Below are 23,028 nucleotides of genomic sequence, written 5' to 3'. Positions count from 1 at the left end.
TCTAATGAAAATATTTTCGTTTTATAGAGATATCAAAAAACTTTTACAGAGTTTTACTTAAAAAAACAGCCAAACAATGTCAGGGTTCTTCTATTGCAAAGTTGTTCTTATCATAATATTTCAAAACTGGAACTAGGAGGGATATAAAATGGCATCCACAGAAGTTTCTATTTCAAGATGGATATATTAACTCCAATTATAGAGTAGTTTTGACTTCTTCATATTGCAAATTTTACATTTAAAATATATGGCACTTGATGTCCTTCCAAACTCTCTTAAGCTAATACTTCATGAGTTATACATGTGATTAAAAAGTTACTCTATTCTCACATTTATCTTGCCAAGCACTCATATCGTTCATCCTCTACCATCAAAAACTTTTATGTACTTGAAGTTTAAACCTTGCCATTTTTTCAAGAATTTTAATGCAATTCAATGGTTTGGTAAACATTGATGGTGAAAGCTCCCAGCATCTTAAGGGAACTATCAGCACCTTCCAAAACCACTCACTTGATCAATGCCTTCCAAGGAGACAAAAGAAAATCCGTATTTTGAGGTATCACATCCTATTGAAATTGTGACATAGAGCAGAGCCAGAGGCTCAAACACACAAATCAATCACTCAGTTTTGATATTTCATGATTAGATTTCAACGACATTATAAAACCTTTCAACTTCCAACTACCAAACAACTAACTAATAATTAATTATTAACACTTAATTAATAAATTAGCATTGGCATATTAAATTATAATTTTACTATTTATTAACCTATGCTATGTACTAATTCCTAGCACCCCCCTTTAGGACTGACATAGGAACAGTTGTGTTTGCCTCCCTTCAATGAAAAATTAAAAAAACAAATTGATGTGCATCCAAATACAATGTACAAATATTTCAGAAATTATTAATTCCCCCCCATCAACTCCACCCCCACCCCGCCATGCTTACCTTTTCCCAAAAAAAATCTCCACTTATGATGCATTACACCTATTACTCAAAAAATACAAGTATCTCTCCAATTACAAAGAAATTACACCCCCCTATATCATTTACTCAAACATAGAAAGATAAAACGTGATTTTGACAAAGTAAATAGACTTATAACTGTTGTTTATAACTAGGTAAGATGGGTTCGGATTGCCTTAAGGCAACATCCGAACCCACATAGGACTGGGTCCTATGTTAAAGGGGTAACGTGCCCCCAAGACAAGACCGGCCCCATATCTCCACACCACACTAAAACGCACCACGCCTCAATAAAACAAATTGGCGCCAATAAGGCTGACTTGGAGTATATGGGTTAAAAGCTCATATAAATAAAGTTAAAATGCAAACACAATTCATTTTTTCACTTCATCTCTCATGCAATCGGCGAAATAGCTCTGCAACTAAAGGTGTGAAATATAGAAGAAGATTGTGCGAACTTGTTCAAGAGGATATAACACATTTTGGTATTCCTTGATGCAGACTTGGTGTGTTTAGAAGGGCAGATCCGATATAATAAAAGGGATCAGATCTGGAGAATCAAGCTAAGTATTGTATTGGTGCAATTAAGATTGAATACATAATCTGACCTATGGGTCTTTAGTGCTGGGTTTTTCCTCCTTGGAGGTTTTCCCAGGGTATTTGTGTTTGTCTCTTGCTCTCTTGTTTTCATTCTTGGATTTACTTGATTATGGTTTACTTAATGTTAACAAATAATTAAATGTTAGAAATCTGATTACTGAACTAGGTCACAAATTTAACACGGTATCAGAGCTAAGGTGTTACTAACTTCAGATTTTAGTAAATCATTTGTTGCATATAGTTGCTGTTTGTTTTCAGATTAAAATGTCAGGTTTGAGGGCTGAACATAGACTTGATGGAGCCCTTGATTTTGCTGCTTGGAAAGTTTGTATTCTATTGATCCTTGAAGAGAATGATCTGCTAAAATTCGTAGAAGAAGAAAGGCTGTCCCCTCCTGAAGATGCTGAAGAGTTGAAGCAGTTCAAGAAAGACTCCCTCAAGGCTAGGAAGATCATAATTGAATCCGTCAAGAATCGTCTTGTCACTATCATATCAAAATTTGCGTCTGCCAAGGAAATGATCAAACACTTGGAAGGGATGTATGAAGTCAACAACCTCAGCAGGGCTCTTGCTCTAAGGTAGCAGCTTCTTCACATGAAAATGAAAGAAGAAGACTCAATCATGGCCTACTTCATGAAGATCAATGAACTAAGGGAGAAGCTAAGTACTCTTGATTGCCAAATTTCAGATAAAGATCTTGTTATGATTGCATTAAATGGTCTACCTGATGAATGGGAACCATTCATTCGTAGCATTGGTGGAAGAGCTGATCGTCCCAACTTTGAGCATCTTCAATCTGATTTCATTGAAGAGGAATCTCGAATTGAGGTAAGAGGAAAACTCAAGAACTCTCACAAAGATGATAATCATGTTCTCTTAGCTAAATCTAGGAAAGGTGGACATTGGAAGAAAGAAAAAAGAAGCAAAGATTTTAGATCCTCCTCCTATGATCCAAGGAAGAAGTCAAGAGATTCCTCTCACATTCGTTGCTTCAGATGTGATAAGTATGGTCACTATGCCAGAGATTGTCAGAATGATCCCAAGGAAAGGGAAGTCAATTTAAATGAAGTTGCTGAACAAAATGAGGACTATCTTCTTATCTCTGCTCTATCAAGCAATGTTGCTACGGATAGTGATACTTGGATAATTGACAGTGGTGCCTCCAGACACATCTCAGGTTTTCGTGAGCATCTTTCAGATCTGATTGAAAAGGATACCAACCTTCATGTGGTAATCGGTGATGATGCTCGATACTCGGTAAAAGGTTCTGGTACTGCCTCTTTAAAACTAGATTCTGGTATTTCCTTACAACTCTGTGATATTCTTTTTGTACCTGGTATTAAAAGAAATCTTATTTCCATTTCTGCCTTAGAAGATAAGGGTTTGCAAATAGCATTTTCTGAGGGGAAAGTACTTGCTTGGTCTAAGAAATCTAATTTCAAAACTGCTCGTGTTATTGGAAATAGATATGATAGTTTATATAAGCTTGCAGCTAATCCAATTCAAGCTCTCATCCATGAGGCCACTAAATCATGTGAGCTATGGCATAGAAGACTTGGACATCTACACTTTCAAGCTCTTCCCACTCGGTAAAATGGTTAAAGGTATGCCTAAACTTAGTTTATCTCATGATGATGCTTGTAAAGGTTGTGCAATGTGTAAGAATGTAAACAACCCTTTTCAAAAAAGTGATAGTAGGGCTAAAGAAAAGTTAGAGCTTATTCAATCAGATTTATGTGGTCCCATGTCTATAGCATCTCCTAGCGGCTTCCTTTATTATGTTATCTTCATAGATGATTTCTCTAGGAAAACATGGATTTACTTTCTTAAATCTAAAGAGTCTGAAGAAGTCCTAAACAGATTTAAAGAATTCAAAGCCTTAGTTGAAAACACTACTGGAAATCGAATTAAATGTTTAAGGTCTGACAATGGAGGTAAGTGCACCTCAGGGAGTTTCTATGATTTCTGTATTAAGGCAGGAATTAAGAGGGAGTTTTGTGTTCCGTACAATCCTCAGCAAAATGGAGTTACTGAAAGAAAGAACGAGACCATTGTTAAAGCTGCAAGAGCCATGATTCATGATCAAGACCTACAACCTTTTCTATGGGCGGAAGCATCCAAAACAGCAGTTTACATTCAGAATAGATGTCCTCATCGTGCTCTAAAGGATGTAACTCCTGAAGAAGCCTTTACAGGAATCAAACCTGACATCAGCCACCTAAGGATATTCGGGAGCCCAGTGTATGTTCATGTGCCTAAAGAAAAACGAACCAAGTTGGATCCCTCTGGAAAGAAAGGCATCTTAGTGGGATACAGTGAATCTTCCAAAGCCTTCAGGATCTACATTTCAGGTCAAAGGTATGTTGAGGTAAGTAGAGATGTAACTTTTGAAGACGATATTGCTTTCAAAAGATCTAAAGGTTTATTATCTGATAATAATGATATGGTGATTGAAAATCAAGATTCAAAAATTGATGCTAACCCTAAGATACAAAAGGAGTCCACTGACCTCCCGGATCAGGAAGTTCAGGATGACCCAGCAAAACCCATGGACTCTACTGATATACCTAAGGATATTGTGGTCTGCAAGAAGAGACCACTTTGGGTTAGAAACACTATTCAAGATGCTGAAGGATTTGCTTCTCCCAGAGGAACCTTTAGAGATAGCAAGAGACTCCAAAATCACACTAACTACATTTCTGTGATGTGTAATATCATTGAGTCTGAACCTCACAATGTCGAAGAAGCTATGTCCCATCATGCTTGGAAATCAACCATGGATGAAGAGTATGGGTCTATCATCAAGAAAGATGTCTGGGACATTGTACCCAGACCCAAAGGTAAGTCTGTTGTTTCTTCTAAATGGTTGTTTAAAATTAAGCATAATGCTGATGGTAGTATTGAAAAATATAAAGCTAGATTTGTAGCCCGTGGTTTTTCTCAAAAGGAAGGAATAGATTATGAAGAAACTTTTGCTCATGTTGCTAGATATACTTCTATTAGATCTATAATAGCTATTGCTGCAACCAAAGGTTGGGAGCTGCATCAAATGGACGTTAAGACAGCCTTCCTCAATGGTGTCATTGAGGAAGAAGTCTATACTGAGCAACCAAAAGGTTATGTAATCCATAAAAGACATTCTCATGTTTGCAGGTTGAAGAAAGCCTTATATGGGCTCAAACAGGCTCCTCGTGCTTGGTATGAAAGAATTGATAAGTACTTACTAAGCTTAGGATTTTGTAAGAATGATGCTGATGCTAACATTTACTTGAAGACTTATAATGATGATATGCTTATTTTGGTTTTGCATGTGGATGATTTATTTCTCACTGGTGAAAATAAATTAATCATAAGATGTAAGAAAGAATTAGCCTCAGAATTTCAAATGAAGGATTTAGGACTAATGCATTACTTCCTAGGGTTAGAAGTATGGCAAAAACCCAATGAAATTTTTCTAAGTCAAGGAAAGTATACTATTGATATTCTGAAAAGATTTAGAATGATGGATTGTAAACCCATGTCTACTCCTATGGAATCTAACTTAAAGAAGTTAAGTGTTTCTACAGCTAACTCTGATTTTGCAGATCCATCTGAGTACAGGCAGTTGATTGGATCCTTGATGTATCTAGTCAATACTAGGCCAGATATCTGTTATGCTGTGAATGCCCTCAGTCAGCTCATGAGCTTGCCTAAACTTGTTCACCTGGTTGCTACCAAGCACATTCTAAGATACCTGCGTGGCACTATTGGTTATGGGCTGAAGTATTCACTTAATACCTCAATCTTCTTGGAAGGCTATTCAGATTCAAATTGGGCAGGAAGTGTCAAGGACAGGAAAAGTACTTCGGGTATCTGCTTCAATTTGGGCTCTGCAGTAATCTCTTGGGCATGTAGAAAGCAATCTTCGATAGCATTAAGGACTACAAAAGTTGAGTACATTGTAGCATCCGTTGCATCCAGAGAAGCAGTGTGGCTTCGCAAACTCCTTGTTGGATTATTTGGTCAATCTAGTGGTCCTACCACCATTCATTGTGATAATCAAAGTTGTATAAAGATGTTAGTAAATCTAGTGTTCCATGACTGGTCCAAACATGTGGAAACGCACTATCACTTAATTCGGGATATGGTGCAAAGAGGCACCATTCAACTAAAGTACATTAGCACAGATGAATAGGTTGCAGATATCCTTACCAAACCCTTATCTAGAGTGAAGTTCGAATACTTCAGAGACAGACTTGGAATGTGGAAAATAAAACCCTGGTTGAGAGGGAGCTTCAATCTCAGTGACTCTATCTGCAACGCTTTGATCATTTTCTGCTTGTGTGCAAGAATGAAAAAGTATCCAATCTATGCTTGTGTGCTAGATGGAAAATTGTAATTATGTAAAGACCCACTTGTGTATTACACTTGCTATGCTTGTGTGCTAGAACCATCCTATGCTCGTGTGCTAGGTGGAAGATGTAATTCTATGCTTGTGTGCTAGATCCATTCTATGCTTGTGTGCTAGATGGAACTCTAAAGGTTCAGATTATGTATTCTCTTCTTCCCTAGTTAAGAGGGAGTGTTGTTTATAACTAGGTAAGATGGGTTCGGATTGCCTTAAGGCAACATCCGAACCCACATAGGACTGGGTCCTATGTTAAAGGGGTAACGTGCCCCCAAGACAAGACCGGCCCCATATCTCCATGCCACACTAAAATGCACCACGCCTCAATAAAACAAATTGGTGCCAAAATGATTAAGGCCGACTTGGAGTATATGGGTTAAAAGCTCGTATAAATAAAGTTAAAACGCAAACACAATTCATTTTTTCACTTCATCTCTCATGCAATCAGTGAAATAGCTCTGCAACTAAAGGTGCGAAATATAGAAGAGGATTGTGCGAACTTGTTCAAGAGGATATAAGGTATTTTGGTATTCCTTGATGCAGACTTGGTGTATTTAGAAGGGCAGATCCGATATAATAAAAGGGATCAGATCTGGAGAATCAAGCTAAGTATTGTATTGGTGAAATTAAGATTGAATACATAACCTGACCTGTGGGTCTTTAGTGCTGGGTTTTTCCTCCTTAGAGGTTTTCCGAGGGTATTTGTGTTTGTCTCTTGCTCTCTTGTTTTCATTCTTGGATTTACTTGATTATGGTTTACTTAATGTTAACAAATAATTAAATGTTAGAAATCTGATTACTGAGCTAGGTCACAAATTTAACAATAACTCCCTTACCCATTTGTGTAAAATCACCCAACATGTCTCAACTTTCTTGCCAATCATAATTTGACAATTTGTATGGATTGGTTGAAAAATGAGAGTCATTCTAACTATGGCAGATTGAGCATTTCGTTTCTCATTGTTTGGATCTCCACTAATTTATTGAAGCCATTGCCCACACTCAAAATCTAGGTTTGTATTTTTAGAAAAACAGTGAAGTGCTATCCAAGAGTTTTACATTACCTATAATAACTTTCATCATCCTATAAATGATTTAATTTGCATGGAGCCTTCTGGTTAGGCCTATTTTCCAGCAAGCACTTTTCCTCTACCACAAACTGGCTTCTTATCAAGCCCAACAGTGAACTTGAATAAATCAGAGTTGAGTCATTTTGCACCAACAAATCAAAAAAGCATCACCAAATGAGTCCCTCAATGTCGCCAAACATCACCTATGACAGTGTTGTCTGGTTGGTCTGGTCATTAAATGGTTAGTTAGTTGAAGCAAAGTTAGTTATTAACATATTCAATTTCAGCTGAACATAAAATATATGAATTTTCTTTTCTTACAATTACTAAAAGATAGTATGTTATTCTATTCTTGAACATTTCACAGTTACAATTCCAGGTACTCTGCTAAGTCAAACTCTGTATTCTTCATTATATCTTGAATCTCTACAGCTACACGCATCATGTCTATAGGCATTATATCCTGTGCATCTTCATCAAACACTTGATAGAGACTGTAATATGTCTTTACAAAGTAGCCCTCAAAAGTATCAAGCGAAAAAGGCTCCTCAAACCATAAAATTGGAATAGGCTTTCTGTCTGGACCCTTCTACCTAAATTTAAGGATTGATGTTCTCCTATATAAATGATTGTGCAATTCGTAATTCTCTTTTGGTTCCTTCAAATCAATTTTGGCCAACTTGGCTCTACTCAGGCCAAAGCAATCTGCAACGATCATCTTGTTGATATGAATCATCTCTTGACCACTTGTTGTTATCACTGCCATTCTCCTAATGTCATATCTCTACACCAAAATTCTCAAAATGTCTGAATCCATGAAGACATTGGAAATTACGAGCTTGCCAAAACCAACATCCCATCCATTTCTCATAGGGATCTTTGCCCCTCTCTTCTGGTACCAATGTTGAAATAGGTACGACCTTGGCTCTGAGACTTTTGCACCCCTACCACCATGTAGACCATCCAACAATCTATCTTTTGGACCTCTTGGTCCACACATCGGTAAAGGAGCTCTCTTACCTTTCAACTGTTTGATCAGATCATCATCCACCTTTCTCAGAGGCTTCTTACTCATCTTCATTGGCTACGGTTTATACTCTAAAACTAAGGTTGTACAAAATTCACCTACAACAACACTAAACTTGCATCTAATCCTTATAGCTCAAACAACCATGCAATTTTGACAAGAATACAAAGAAGAATTGAGAAAATGGTTCGCTTACTATTCAAATTACATTCACTTTAATGTTGCCTACAAAACCCTAATCTTGTTTGCAACTTTCAAAGCTCAAAATAGCCAATCCTGACAAGTGCATATGATTTAGCAAAGTAAAACAATTATGATGATCCTTTTAATATTACGAAAAGTAATTGGTCAAATATGTAACATAACGTACATTTTAGCTTATTTCTATTTTATGATTGTTTCTTTTTAGAAACATCGCTTGTAAATTCTTTATAATGATCTTTCGATCATTCATTCAATACATTCAATATTTTATCAATTACTTTTCGTAATATGGTATTGTTGACGTGTATTTTGTACACAATCAAACACAGAATAAAATACCCAAGGGTACCTTATCCTCTCTTGAATAAAGCCTCTGATTGCTGAAGATATCGTGAAAAAGGATCAATCAGGATGACTCCAAGGTTCTTGTATGTAGGATCTCTACGTGTGGATAAGCTCTCTGTGGTATGATGTGATTTGCTGGAATCACAAGGGGACTTACATTTGATGATTGAACGTCTGATCTGCTTTGAATATTGTTGGAACACAGGATCTTACTAACTTTGACTTGAAAAAAGGAAAAAAGATGAGGGCGAGGAAAGGATCTAATCCTAACACTAAGAATGTAAGAGCAATGAATGATCTTTGATGAAATTCTAACTAAGTCTTGTTTTGACATCCCAAGACCATCTCCACAAGGTTAGTGCGATCTTCGAAGGAAAGCTTTATGATGTTCAAATCATCACTGCAGGCATAGACACCATTAGGTTGATGCATATCGATGAAGAAGCGATAATTGAAGTTAAGCTTAAGCTGAATGATTCCAGTTGACTACGCAAGGCAAGTCTGCAATCAACAAACTGCTAGTAGTATGGATATACGAATTTCACCATCAATCAAGCACATTTCTTCCACTCATCTAATAACATGAAATCAAATATGAGAAGTATAAAGACCATGCAAATTATCGAATCGACCCATAAATTTCACCATTTCTTCAATGAAGTTTTGCAAGTCTCTTACAACAACATCTTGGCAACAACCTTTGCCTTCTCTCTCTACTCTACTCTAATTGCTATTCTATCAACTAGCTAACTACTCTCTATTCACTAACTCCTTTCTAACTGCTTCCAACTCCTATTCTAACTATCTCTTTACAAAATGAAATGTCAGGGCTTATATAGTGCCCTCAATACAATTCGATGGCTTAGATCAATTCGAGATCAATGGCCAAGATTCAATAATGAAAACCCTAATTAGGGTTTGTTACAACCATTACATAACATTTGATGCTTGACCAATGAAATAATTGTATTGCTTGGACACATGTCCTCTCTGGAAAAATCGACCAATAGATAGCCGGGATAGGTACATCGAAGTTTGTGCCACCTTCCATGAGTTAGGTACATTGAATTTGGACATGCTGAGGTGGACCACACTGACTGGAGAAGTGATGACTAGGATGCCACCTCGTCTGACACTTGTAACTTGGTAAATATTCAACTTGATGTTGTTGAGAAGCTAGCTTTAATTAATTCATCTGGAACTATCTACTTCTTCAACGAACCCTTGTTCTAACTTCTTGTGTCCTTGATGTGCAGGATGATTGATGTACCTCGCCTTGGAATACTGGATTGGAGAAGTCGCCCTTGATGACGTTAGTCCAAAGAAGGCCGTCCTTGTCGATGCTAGGCTGGAGGAGGTCGCCCTTGTCCTTGCTTGATCGTCCTTGATGAGAACCTGCCGACTTGTAGATCTTTCGAGCTTGGGAGTCGCCATCTTGACACCTACACAACATTTCACAATTAATAATATATCTTGAAATCTAAAAATTAAACTTTAAAAGGAAGATTCAAGATTTTAATTAGGAAACCTAATGATAAATCTTGAGTTATCATTTCCTAATTTAGGACTTTTAAAGCAAAATTTAAATCTTCAAAAATGGTGCCAAGGTGATTACGCCATACCTCCACTTGGGAATTAATTCTAAAAATGATGTAAAAATAGATGAATTTTGCTAGGCAAAGTGTAGATCAAAGCTCTCCCTTGGATAAAATGCACCTCCTTTAGCTTGGAAAAGAACTCCACCTTCCACTAGCTTCTTCAAGATCTGGAAATTCGCCTTCAAATGTCTTCAAAAATCTGGAAATTATCCTCCGATCTAGCAAGAAATTCTCCTCTCCAATAGCCTTCAAGATGAATTTCGCCCTCCTCAAATTGCTCCTCAAGTTCGCATGAGAGATAATGCAAGAATGATTTGAATTGTGAAAAAACACCTCCAATATATAGAGCGCTCACCTTCCACTTACCCATGAGGCCGACCTTGCAAGTAAAGGCAAAAAAAAAAAAAAAAAAATTAAAAAAAGAAGAGGCCGACTTGATAAAATGAATAAAAATAATACCTCAAGCACTTCATATTTTAATTTTAATTTAATAATAATTAATTTCAAATGCCTCAATTAATAAAAAAAAAAGATTTTCCAAGGCTTAAAATTAATTATTAAATGCTATGCGTTTTTCATTAAATGCCAATTTAATTAAAAAATTTAAAATATTTCGAAGCTTTTTAGCGAACTTGGCATCTAGTGTGATTTGCTAAAATAAGGCAAAAAATAATGAATGTTGATAACTTCGCTTTGGTCCCTTGGAGAGGGACAAGAGCGCCTTGGCAATTATGAGCTCACTTATGTTTTGCTAATTTTCAAAATTATCTTCAATCGACCGATTATGCCTCCCTTCATTCATCTCAAACATGAAACTTGTTTTACCTTTGCCAGAAATTTGTCTTGTGAGAAAATCGCTCTGGTCCCTTAGAGGGGGATAGGAGCGCCTATTGCCATTTGGGTTGATTCTCTTCTTTGTAGCCTACTCAAGTTATATTCAACGGGCAAAACATACTTCCCTTGACCTCTTCAAATCTCGAAATCACTTAAATCTTGCAAGGATAATGCAAATTTGGAATTCAAGCTCTGGTCCTTCAGTGAGGGACAGGAGCGATTTTGCAAATCCAAGCTTATCCGTCCTTTGTTAGGCTTCCAAACTATCTTCAACGGGCTAAAAATGCCTTCTTTCATTCGTTTCAATCACAAAACTTGCTTCATCCTTGCAAGAAAATTGCACTTTTTAGAAAATCGCTTTGGACCTTCAGCAAGGGACAGGAGCGCCTTTTGTCATCTTGGTATATTTCCTTGCTTGTGGACCACTCAAATTATATTCAATGGACAAAACATGCCCTCCTTGATCTCTTCCAATCATAAAATTGTCCTGATCCTGCAAGGACAGTGTAAATTTGAAAATCAAGCTCCGGTCCTTCAGTGAGGGATAGAAGCGAATTTTGCAAATCCAGGCCAAATCTTTTCACCTTTCATCTCGAAATTCCTTAGCTAGGGAAGATTTCACCTTACTTCATGCTATGAATAAAAGTTAATGTCCAAGAAAGGTCTAAAAATTGTGCATATAAAGAAAAGCGCTCTGGTCCTTCAATGAGGGACAGGAGCGAATTTGACCTTCTAGGCAAAAACTTCATAATTTCATTGTTTTTAATCAAATATGGATGCCCTATCACGTTCATTTCGTCCTCCACCATGCCTTTGATGTTCCAATTTGACCAAACAAGGTCAGGAATGACTCAAATAAGCCTTTTCGCCCTGGACTCTTTGTGAGGGACAAGAGCGCTTTGCCTTGGTCCCTTGGAGAGGGACAGGAGCGAAATTCGCTCTGGATCCTCAATGAAGGACAGGAGCGAAATTTGACTTTTTGAACTCTCTATCAAGATAATTTTTATGGAATATCTTATACTTTAAGTTATATTCCATATATACTTTCAGGATGTTTGAGAGTGGTTTCAGACCTCCAGGAGTTATATTGCAAAATCTAGTTTTTTGAGGTTTTTTAGTTTCCAGACTCAGTCAAATTTCAGGATCAGGACATTCCAAACTTAGCCAAATTTCAGGATCAGGACATTCCAGACTTGGCCAAATTTCAGGTTCAGGGCTTTCAGACTTAGCCAAATTTCAAGATAAGGACATCACTCAAGCCGGACTTGCTATCCTATTGATCTCCCCGACAGCACTCAAAATGCAAAGGCTAACTAACAAAACCCTAAAAGACCTAGAAAACAAACCCTAAAAAGCAAAAAGCAAGGGTCCCCATTTGCAATGGGGCAATGTGTGAAATGGTCACAACAGGTATCAGAGTAGGAAGACAAAAACATTTGTTTTTCTAAAATTTCAAATGAAATTTCTAAGGTTTTGAAAAAAGAATTTTCTTTGTGCTGTTTTTCTTAGATCGTGGTTTTTTATTCTGAAAATATTTTCAAAATTGGGCCAACGGCTCTTATGGCGATTTTTGCAGGCCCCTCTCTTGTGATTTTTTGCGGCTCTGCATTTTCGTGACATTGTTCAGAGGGATTTCGTGATTTATTTTCGCAATTCTACATTCCAAAAAGACCCTTTGTCTGCCTGTGTGATCTCCCGTGACTTTTTTTTTTCGTCCACAAACTCTTTTGCCTATGGTTTTACAACCTAGGGTTCGTGATTCTGATTTTTTTCTTCATGATTTTCCGCAACGCCTTTTCCATTTTTTTTTCCTACGATTTTCGATTGGATTTGGTCTTCTGCGTCTGCGACGGCTACACGATTTTCCAATTAAGTTTTCTCAGCAACTGTGTTTTCCAGACTACAACGGCGGTTTCTAGGCACAATTCTTTGTGTTTCGTAGCCACGTGATTATTTCTACAATTTTTCCTTTTGCACATTTTCAACTAGGGTTTTCAAATCAACCCTTCGATTTTCTACTCTCAAGGGCATGTTTTACAGAAAATTTTCTATTTGCAATTTTCTCAAAAAATAGGATTTTGTTTTCTACTAGCTAGGGTTTTGCAAAAAACCCTCCGTTTTTTGTCGAAATTGATTTTTGATCACAGATTCCTTCTGGGTTTTTTGCGAAGTTTTTTGGGTCTATAGACATCCATACCTTGGGTTCCGTGGCAACCGTACATATTTTTCGAAGCCTAAACCTAATTTTGCCTTTGTTTTCGCATTGGGATTCGTGCCTCAAATTCCATTTTCAGCTTTTCCAAGATTTCTCATTTTCCGTGTCTTGAAAAACATGCACAATGGCGTCATTGACCAACAACATGTTGGAGGGCAATCAATGATTCAACGACAAAAATTACAACACATGGAAACAACAGATGATGACCATCTTCGAATACCGACACCTTGATGATCTCATTTTGGGTAAAGAGACTCGTCCTATCATAGTTGGACAGGACCAGGACAAGTTTGATGAGTAGAATCGCGAAGCCGTCATGCTCCTCAAGCTCCCTGTCACAAATGACCAGATACCTCAAATTCCCTCTAGCAAGTCAACATCAGTTATCTGGAAGCACCTAAAGGAATTGCATGAAACTTTCGACAAGAGTCAAGCATTCTTCTTGAAGAACTAGTTGTCCTCCATCATGATGGATGAATGTATGTCCTTATAGGAGCATCTCATGAAGATTAAGGACATTCAAGATCAGCTCGAAGCTATTGGTCGAAAAATGGAGAAAGAGGAAATGGCAGTCATCACCTTGAAAAGTCTACCAAATTCCTATGAGCACTTCATAGAAACTCTCAACATTACTTCAACAAATGTTGATCTGAAATTTCCATATTTGTGCACCAAACATCTGCAGCATGATCGTTGGAAACAACAGTTTGGTAGCAATGCCACTTCATCCTCCTTAGAGCTTGCAGCCAAATCCTTTCACAAGGATAAAGGCAAATCTTAGCCATCTCAGTCATCTCAGCAAAAGGGCTTCAGTGAGTATCAGGATGGTTCAAAGAAGAAATTGTAGTGCAACTATTGCCACAAATATCACCACTAGATAAAGGATTGTCAGAATCGGATAGCTTCCGAACAGCGAAGCACTATGAGCAGAAAGAATCTGCATTCTACACTTCCATGGAGAAGCGTCCTACAGATCATGTGAAAGCTTTTGCTTGGTATATAGACTCTAATGCCTCTTGACATTTCACCCATCAACATGATTGGTTCACAAACTTCTCACCTTATACCGATTCAGTCATTTTCGAAGGAGGTGAAGAGTATATTGTTGTCGGCAAGGGCAACGTCCAGATACAGTCTGATGGGAGGAATCTCATATTCCTCAATGTATACTACATTCTTGGCATGGAACTAAACCTACTATTAGTGAGCCAAATTATGCAGCACTCTCCTCATCTTGACGTGGTATTCAATGCACATAAGCGTTAGATTGTTTATTGTGCGACATGCACTACTGTGGCTATTGGCATTAAGGATCATGCTCTTTATAGATTTGTGGATACGGGTGATTCTCTTGAGCATGCCTTCGCAACTAAATAATCTTCTATCAATAGTCTCTGGCACCAGCAATATGCTCATCTGAACATTCACTACCTTGCTCAACTTGTTCGGGAAGATTTAGTACATGGCCTACTTGAAATTCAAACTCAAAATCAGTGAGTTTGTGAAGCTTGTCAGGATGGGAAGCAGCACAGGACACTGATCAAGGATGGTGACTCATGGCGAGACTCTATGTTAATTTTAGCAATCAAATATAACAAAATTCAATGTAAACTGAAAATGTAATGAAAACACAATGCTCATAAACACAACACAGCAATACCCTAGGAAAACCTCCCTCTTGGAGGTGAAAAACCCAGCCTTAAAATCCAATTATATTATGTCAAATATGAAGGCAATTACAAGACATGAAACTTATCTCCAACATCAGATCAGTTTGCTGTCACAAGAATGAGGTTCGCAGATCCTAGAATGGTGTTGACCACCTTCAAGGATGATTCATTGATCTTCAATGATGACTGCTGCCACACAGTAATATTCGCTGCCTTCAAGAAGGATGTTCGCTGATGGTGTTGACAGCCTTAAGGATGATTCGCTGATCTTCAAAAGGAATTCGCTGAGTAAATATTGGAGAAGTAATTCGCTTTTTATGATTGATTGATTATGCCATGCAAATGACTTGCTTATATACTTGACTTGTGGTGTCAAGTCTCAAGTCGGCCTGCCTTATTAATTTCATAATAATATTACGTATACCGCTCAAATAGGTCTTGACCTATTAAGACGTTATTGCTTGATACTCATTTACAAGCTACATGAGTTTGGGCAGCCCAATTACATAAATGATCGCTCAAATACATATTTGATTTTACCGCCCAAATTGAGCCTACCTTATTTAAAAGTTACAATAAACAATTTTGGGCCCAGCCCAATGTAGATATATTTATCATATTTATTTGCTCATATAATCCGATCTAGCTATCAGTTTTCCACACTCCCTCTTAGCTAGGGAGGATTCTAGCAAATGGTGTAATCATGCATCATGGAATTCTTCATCTTACATTGCCCGCAGAGGATGAAAAAGTAACCTACAAGAAAACAACAAAACTTTCCATCTTGCATTGCCCGCAAAGGATGGATCCACCTTGCATTCCCCACAGAGGGTGGAAGAGGTCTTTCACCTCAACCTTCTCCCAGAGAAGGAAATACTGTCACCTTGCATTGCCCGCAAAGGGTGACTCCACCATGCATTGCCCGCAGAGGGTGGAAGATGCAACTTAATGCATCACTAAAACTGAGACTCCCTCTCAGTCATAGCCAGATTCTCCACTATTCCAAGCCTATCTCTGAAGTATTCAAACTTCACATGAGCAAGAGGCTTAGTGAGAATTCTGCAACTTGCTCATCAGTGCTGACATATTTCAACTGTAAGGCACCTCTTTGTACCATATCACGAACATAGTGATAGTGAGTTTCCACATGTTTTGATCAGTCATGAAACACAGGATTAGCAAACATTTTAATACAACTTTGATTATCACAATGAATAACTGTGGGTTCCCAAGGTTGTCCAAACAACCCAACAAGAAGCTTTCGAAGCCACATTGCTTCTCAATGCAACACTCGATACAATATACTCAGCTTCTGCAATACTCAAGGCTATAGAGGAATGTTTCCTGATGGCCCAAGAAATCACAGCAGAACCCAAACTGAAACAGATACTTGAAGTGCTCTTCCTTTCGGTAACACTTCCTGCCCAATCAGAATCTGAGTAGCCTTCCAAGGTAACGGAAGTGTTGATTGGATATTTTAGCCCATAACCAACAGTTCCACACAAGTATCTCAAAATATGTTTGGCTGCAACAAGGTGAACATGCTTTGGCTTGTTCATAAACTGGCTGAGTGCACTCACTGCATAACAAATGTCTGGTCTAGTGTTAACTAGATACATCAATGATCCAATCAACTGTCTGTACTCAGAAGGATATGCAAAATCAGAGTTAGCTGCAAATAAACTCAATTTCTTCAAGTTAGTTTCCATAGGAGTAGACATAGGTTTGCAATCCAACATTGCAAATCTCTTCAAAATATCAACAGTATATTTTCCTTGACTTAGAATAATTTCATTAGGTCTTTGCCACACTTCTAACCCTAGAAAGTAATGCATTAGACCTAGATCCTTCATTTCAAATTCAATAGCTAATTCTTTCTTACACCTAATGATGAGACTATCTTCACCAATTAGGAATAAATCATCCACATATAAAACCAAAATTAGCATTTCACCATTAAATACTTTAAAGTAAATGTTAGGATCAGCATCATTCTTACAAAACCCTAAACTAACCAAGTACTTATCAATTCTTTCATACCAAGCTCGAGGAGCTTGCTTGAGGCCGTAAAGAGCTTTCTTTAAGCTGCATACATGTGATTCTCTATTATGAGTCTCATATCCTTCTGGTTGCTCAATATAGGCTTCTTCCTCAATGACACCATTAAGGAAGGTAGTCTTAACATCCATCTGATGTGACTTCCAACCCTTAGCTGCAACAATGGCTATAATAGTTCTAATAGATGTATATCTAGCAACACAAGCAAATGTTTCTCCATAATCTATGCCTTCCTTTTGAGAAAAACCATGAGCTACAAATCTAGCTTTATATTTCTCTATACTACCATCAGCGATATGTTTAATTTTAAACAAACATTTAGAAGAAACAATAGACTTACCTTTAGGTCTAGGTACAATATCCCAAATATCATTCTTGATGATGGATTGATACTCTTCGTCCATTGCTAATTTCCATGTTTGCTAGTTCATAGCTTCTTCTATGCTGGATGGTTCAGTCTCAATGATGTTGCACATCATTGCAACATACTTGGAGAACTTCTGAGGTCTCCTACTTTCTCTGAAAGTGCCACTAGGAGCTGCAAACTTTTATGCTTCTTGAATTGTGCTCCTAACCCAAAGTGGCCTTTTCTTGCTAACTGCAAAATCTCTAGGTCCATCAGTTGGATCCAGAGGCTCAGGAGGATCACCATGCTCAATAGGTTTGGGAGGCTCAATAGACTCATTCTGAATCTCAGGGTTAGTCAATATCCATGTTTTGATTATCATTAACCTCTTTATCATCATCGACAAGGGATCCTTTAGATTTCTTAAAAGCAATATTTTCTTCAAACGTAACATCTCTACTTACCTCAATATACCTTTGTCCTGAAATGTAGATACGAAATGCTTTGGAGGATTCACTGTATCCAACAAGGATACCTTTCTTCCTGGATGACTCTAGCTTAGTTCTCTTTTCCTTCGACACATGAGCATAGACATGACTTCCAAAAATCCTTAGGTGACTAATATCCGGTTTGACTCCAGTGAAGGCCTCTTCAAGAGTCATGTTCTTCAAGACACGGTGAGGACATCTTTTCTGAATGTATACTGCAGTCTAGGATGCTTTGGCCCATAAGGAAGTTTGCAAATCCTGATCATGAATCATTGCTTTAGCTACTTCAACAATGGTTCTATTCTTTCGTTCAGCCACACCATTTTGCTGAGGATTGTAGGGAACGCAAAAATCCATCTTAATTCCTATCTCTACACAAAAGTCATTGAAACTACTTGAGGTGTATTCACCTCCATTGTCAGATCTTAACACTTTAATCCTTTTACCTGACATATTTTCAGCTAGAGCTTTAAATTCTTTAAACCTACTTAGCACTTCATTAGATTCTTTAGATTTTAGAAAGTGAATCCAAGTCTTTCTAGAAAAACCATCTGTAAATGTAACATAGTATAGAAATCCGCTAGATGAAGGAACAGACATGGGTCCACATAGATCAGAATGAACAAGTGCTAATTTTTCCTTAGCTCTACTTTCACTTTTATGAAATGGACTCTTAGTGTTCTTACCTAATGCACAACCTTTGCAAGTATCATCATGAAAATCAATAAGTTTAGGCATACCTTTAACCATCTTTTCAAGTGAGGGAAGTGCCTGAAAGTGAAGGTGGTCAAGCCTTCTATGCCATAGCTCGCTAGATTCGGGAGCTTCATGGATGAGTGCTCGAAAAAAATTAGCTAAAAGCTTATACAAACTATCATATATATTTCCAATAACACAAGCAGATTTAAAACTAGATTTATTAGGCCAAGCAAGTACTTTACCCTCAGAAAATGCTATTTGATAACCTTTATCTTCTAGGGCAGAAATAGACATTAAATTTCTTTTAATTCCAGGAACAAATAAAATATCACTAAGATGCAAAGAGATACCAGATTCCAAATTTAAGGAAGTATTGCCAAAACCTCTTACCGAATATTGAGCATCATCACCAATTACCACATGAAGATTGAACTCTTTCTCCATTAAGTCTGAGAGGTGCTCTCGGTAACCCGTGATATGTCTGGATCCACCACTGTCTATCAACCAAGTGTTGCTGTCAGTTGGCACATGGCTAGATAAGGTAGAAATGAAGAGGAAGTTTTCGTTATCCTTCGAATCTGCAACTTCATTCAAGTTCGCTAATCCTTGCTTGGACAGATTCTGACATTCTTTAGCATAGTGTCCAAACTTATCGCATCTGAAGCAACGGACACGTGAAAGATCCCTTGGCTTCTTCCTTGAATCGTAAGCAGTAGGAGATCTGAAGTCTCTATCTCTTTTGAAGTTGTTCTTCTTCCAATGATCACCCTTTCTTTTGACATGTTGAGATGCAAGCACATGATGGTCACCTCCATGAGTGCCTTTGAGCATTCCTCTTGCAGGTAGGCGAGATTCCTCTTGAATACAATCAAATCGGAGGCGATCAAAAGAGGGAAATTTAGCTCTTTCGCTTATGCTTTGAATAAATGGATCCCAAGAATCAGGGAGACCATTTAATGCAATCATGACAATATCTTTGTCCACTACTTCACTTCCAATGGAGCTGAACTAGTCCTTCAATTCTGAAATTTTCATGAAGAAGGACATGACTAAATCTCCCTTGCTCATCTTGATATGAAGAAGTTGTTGCCTCAGAGTAAGAGCTCGGCTGATGTTATTGATTTCAAACATTCCTTCTAGGTGTTTGAACATCTCCTTGGTTGAACATATATCACTTGGAGATGACTGGAACAAGATGATCCTTCACAGAATCAATTAGAAACTTCTTTGCCTTAAGAGCATTCTTCTTGAACTGCTTTAACTCATCTGGATCTGAGGGTTCAGGCAGATCCTTGTCTTCCACAAACTATAACAGCTCAACCTCTTCAAGGGCAAGAAGCACAAGAACTTTCCAAGAAGTAAAGTTGAGAGCACCATCAAGTCTGTCCTCAACCTTCAGTCCTATAACCATCTTGCAAAGCTAAAACAGCAAACTGAAAGTGAAGGATAACCAATAATCTGATTTATAATGAACCTAAAGCTCCAATACCATGTTGAGACATGGACCAGCTAGGCCTTGAACCTAGGACCTTCCATACGCTGCTGGAGTACTCTACCACTGAGCTATTGGCCCCTTTTGGACCAGTCCATCGTCGATCTGGGTGTGACTTATTTCCAACACCAACACCCCCCCTTAAGCCACACCTCTCGTGTGCTTGACGCTCCTAGCCTGGACCTGGCTCTGATACCATGTTGAGACATGGACCAGCTAGGACTCGAACCTAGGACCTTCTATACGCTGCTGGAGTGCTCTACCACTGAGCTAATGGCCCCTCTTGGATCAGTCCATCGTCGGTCCGAGTGTGGCTTATTTCCAACACCAACACCCCCCCTAAGCCACACCTCTCGTGTGCTTGGGGCTCCTAGCCTGGTTCTAGCTCTGATACCATGTTGAGACATGGACCAGCTAGGACTCGAACCTAGGACCTCCCATACGCCGCTGGAGTGCTCTACCACTGAGCTACTGGCCCCTCTTGGACTAGTCCATCGTCGGTCCAGGTGTGGCTTATTTCGAACACCAACACTCTAAGGTACTACAATTGGTCTATGCTAATGTATGTGTCCATTGACTACACCTTCTGAAACTGGGTGTAGGTATTTCTTGCTTTTTGTTGATGATTTCAGTCGTAAAATGTAAGTGTACTTTCTTAGACAGAAATCAAATGTATTTCTTGTATTTCAGAAATTTAAGGCCTCAGTAGAAAAAGAGTCTAGTTGTTACATTATTACTCTTAGGTCAGATAATAGGGGGAGTTTTGTTCTACTGCTTTCTCCACTTTCTATGATACACATGGCATAAAATGCCAGTTAACCACACCATACACCCCTCAACAAAACGGCGTTGTAGAACATCACAATCGCACCATTACAGAAATGGCTAGGTCAATGTTGGAACACAAGAATGTTCCTAAAACATATTGGGCAAAAGAAGTGTTCACTGCAGTCTATCTTCTTAATCGGTCTCCCGCACATGTTGTTAAGGGGAAGACTCCTGAGGAAGCCTGGACTGGTCACAAACCCAAGATCAATCATCTAAAATTTTTTGGCTCTTTAGCATATGTTTGGATTCCAGATGCCAAGCGATCCAAGTTAGATTCCAAGAGTTAGAAACTTATGATTATAGGGTACAGTGACAACCACAAGGCTTACCGGCTGATTGATATAGACACTGCTCCTCTTATATTCAATCGTGATGTTGTCTTTGATCAAGAATGAGGACCATTTCAGCTTTCCTTGTCTAAGTAGAATTCTAAGGATCAACCTCTAAAGGCTTCTGATTTGGCTATTTGTCTTCCATTTGGTTCACATAATGGGAGGGATGATGTAGATTCTGAATTTGATGATGCACTGCCTGAATTTCCTCCAAATGATGCCAATCTTCCACCTGTTCCACCTCCAGTTATTCCTCCTACATCTGATGTTGGCTCTTCTACTCTCTGGCCTAAATGGTGAGCTAAGACCATCAATGATCTTCGTCTTGATGAGCTCATTGAGAGTAGATCTTCCAGAAATAAGAGCAAGCAACAAAATACAATTAACTTTGCTCTCATGGCCAACATTCATAGTGTTTTTGACCCTCAAACATATTTTGAGGCTAAAGGGATTCTTGAGTGGGAAAAGGCTATGGAAGTTGAACAGTAGAGTCTCCTAAAGAATAACACTTGGGTCCTTTCTAATCTTCCACCAGGGAAGAAGCCCATTAGCTACAAATAGGTGTATAAAGTTAAGTACAAAGCTGATGAAATCCTTGACAAGTACAAAGCTCGTCTCATTACTCGGGGTTTCTCACGGAAGGCATTGACTACGAGGAGACTTTTACTCCTACAGCCAAAATGAGTGTCGTACGGCTTGTCCTTGCCTTAGCAGCTAAGTTTGGTTGGAAAGTCCATTAGATGGATGTTAAGATTGCATTCATCAACGGTGAGTTGCAGGAAGAGGTCTACATGACAGAGCCTCCAGGGTTTAAGGTTGTTAGAAAAGAACATCAAGTGTGCAGACTAGTGAAAGCACTCTACGGCCTGAAACAGGCTCCTCGAGCTTGGTACATCTAGATTGACAAGTACCTCACAAATAATGGCTTTCAGAGGAGTCCATCTGATTTGAATTTGTATGTCAAAAACACTGGTGATGATATTCTTATTCTTGTTGTCTATATTGATGACCTAATTATCACTGGTAGTTCGGCAATTTTGATTGATCGGATCAAACGGAGTTTGTGCCAATCCTTTGACATGACAGACTTGGAACTTCTCCACTATTGTTTAGGTTTTGAAGTTAAGTAGACTGAAGGTAGTATCTTCATTTCTCAGTCTAAGTATGCCTGAAGTTTGTTGGACAAGTTTAGGATGCAAGACTACAAACCTGCATCCACACCTATGGAGAAAGGGTTGAAGCTGATAGCCAAATCGGACTCACCTATGGTGAACAAATCAGCATTCAAGCAATTGGTGGGCAGTCTCATCTACCTTACTGCTACTAGGCCTGATCTTAGTTTTGCAGTGAGCTATATTTCACGCTTCATGACAGCTTCAAAGGTTGATCATTGGGTAGAAGATAAGTGTGTGTTGTGTTATGTGAAGGGCATTTCTGATTTTGGACTCTTGTACAACAAAAGTCACAATCCTAGACTCTTTGGTTATACAACCTTAGATTGGGCAGGTTCCATTGATGACAGAAAATCAGCTTCTAGGTATGTTTTCAATTTCAAATCTGGTGCAGGCACTTGGACTAGTAAGAAGCAGCAGGCAATGGCTCTTTCCTCAACAAAAGCAAAGTATCGAGGAACAGTTAAGGCAACTTGTGAGGCAATTTGGCAACATTATGTTACATATTTGACCATTAACAATTAATAAAAAAGATAGTAATGCCTTGCAACGGTTGCCAGATCCAACTACTACGGTCACTTAGCTATTTACTCCATTCACCTGCGAGCAAACAGTCATATTTTTGTAGTCGTTTGTCTGTTTGAATGTGCACCATCGACCTACAACGGTCACGTGGAAATAGATGGTCAAG

The 23,028-nt window shown here is 38.4% G+C and overlaps 1 protein-coding gene across 8 annotated transcripts in view; it reads right to left on the bottom strand.

Annotated features, from left to right (window-relative positions):
* Positions 1-23,028, bottom strand: part of LOC131028627 (pre-mRNA-splicing factor ATP-dependent RNA helicase DEAH1) — a 190,919-nt gene that overhangs the window by 57,847 nt on the left and 110,044 nt on the right. The window lies entirely within an intron of this gene.

The sequence above is a fragment of the Cryptomeria japonica genome, chromosome 4 (genome assembly GCF_030272615.1).
Source record: "Cryptomeria japonica chromosome 4, Sugi_1.0, whole genome shotgun sequence".
Lineage (NCBI taxonomy): Eukaryota > Viridiplantae > Streptophyta > Pinopsida > Cupressales > Cupressaceae > Cryptomeria > Cryptomeria japonica.
Note: the sequence above shows the minus strand (reverse complement) of the source record. Positions and strands in the feature narration are given on the sequence as shown.